Source organism: Aegilops tauschii, chromosome 1 (assembly GCF_002575655.3).
Source record: "Aegilops tauschii subsp. strangulata cultivar AL8/78 chromosome 1, Aet v6.0, whole genome shotgun sequence".
In the NCBI taxonomy this organism is placed as follows: Eukaryota; Viridiplantae; Streptophyta; class Magnoliopsida; order Poales; family Poaceae; genus Aegilops; species Aegilops tauschii.
Window position 1 is genome coordinate 107,761,752 of NC_053035.3, and position 1,543 is coordinate 107,763,294.

At 48.1% G+C, this 1,543-nt stretch overlaps 1 long non-coding RNA gene across 1 annotated transcript; it reads right to left on the reverse strand.

The window, feature by feature from the left end:
* Positions 1–301: 301 nt before the first annotated feature.
* Positions 302–1,109, reverse strand: LOC120967467 (uncharacterized). Its single transcript, XR_005761237.1, has 2 exons — positions 824–1,109; positions 302–743 (listed from the first exon to the last, which is right to left on the reverse strand). It is a non-coding gene; the product is annotated as an uncharacterized lncRNA (long non-coding RNA).
* Positions 1,110–1,543: the final 434 nt, after the last annotated feature.

Consider the following 1,543-nt stretch of genomic DNA (forward strand, 5'->3'; position numbering starts at 1 on the left):
CTACCTCCACGACATAGGCAAGGTGCACACAACACAGATGACAAAGATCTTCAAGATGTCTCAAGTGCGCTCAGTCCTGATGCATTCTCTAGGGACAATAGAGCGCTCAGCCAGTGACGCATTCACATGAGAAAAAGCCCCGACAACTCAAGTGCGCTCAGCCATGGCGCATTCTCTAGGGACAATAGAGCGCTCAGCCAGTGACGCATTCACCTGAGTAAAAGTCCCGAGCCTACAGCTATAAGCGCTCACCACTTCCATGCATCATCACTCGACACATGCCCACGTCTACCACAGCAAGTTGATCACACCAACACATAATACAATCAATACCAAAACATGACAACACGGCCAGGCCAAACATATATCATAGCATAAAACCACACTTGCATAGCAGAATATAGGATAAGCAAAATCAAAGTGCAAACTTGCCTTGAACGGTATTGAAGTACTCTAACGCTTAATTTCGATCCGCTTCACACTTCGGACAATCGGAGAACAGAGCAAGGTGGTCACCAGACTTGGAGAAGAACGCGTCGGGCGGCTCGGTAGTGATGCGAGCGACGGCTACAGGGGCCGTCCGGCTACGTCGAGATCACCGACGGGTGCAGAACGCCACAGAGATGAATTAGGTGACATCGGAGACGATTGGGGCTTGCTCCTGTGGTGACAGTGACCAGCTGGAGCGGAGCTGCCTCCATGAAGCTTCGGGCGGAGGTCCTAGGGCTCGATGTGGTGTCTCCCTGCGCAGAATAAGAGATGAGGGAGGTAGAGGAGACCAAAGCGAATCTAACCATAGGGAAAGGAGGTGTTGGGAACCTACATACGCGACGGAATCGACCAGCGGGAAGCTTCTGGACGGAGGTACCCCGGCGAGGTCCAGCGGCGCGTTCTAGGGCACGGGAGATCTCCGTTTGGCGAAAAATCGTACGAGGAGGACACAGGGAGTATTTATACGGACGTGGGTCTACGCGAGGAGCAAAGATTGAGCCAAATCGGAGTGGATTTGGTTCGGGGACACTCTCGTGCGTTTCCAGGAGTTCGTCCAGAGGAAGGAGACGACGCCTGGGACCCTCTCGTCAGCGGCACTAGGAGAAGGAAAAAAACAAAAGAAAGGTTGCGGGGTGCTACGACTGGGCTTCGGCCTGCTACTGTTGCGCGCGGGGCGAAGGAAAGGAAATGGGCTGCGTGCAGCTGGCACTACGCGGCCCAATGAATAGTGATCTCTAGCTGAGCAATTATACTGAACAGGAGGTCTATTTGGCTAAAACAAAATAACAGATGACTTCCTAAAAAAATACTAATACACACAGAAAAAATATTATTGATAATACAGAATACAGTGAACATTTTTCATCCCAAAATATTTTTTAACAAAAACTAATTTATGCAATAGGAGCAAATAAGAGTATCAAACAATCTCAAAATAATTCCAAATAATATTCTAAACCTTTTTCAACTATATTTAACAGGGAAGAAGTCATGTTTTTCTTCTCTCAATATTTTTCCTTGAGTTGAAAAGGATATGAACATTTGCAAATAA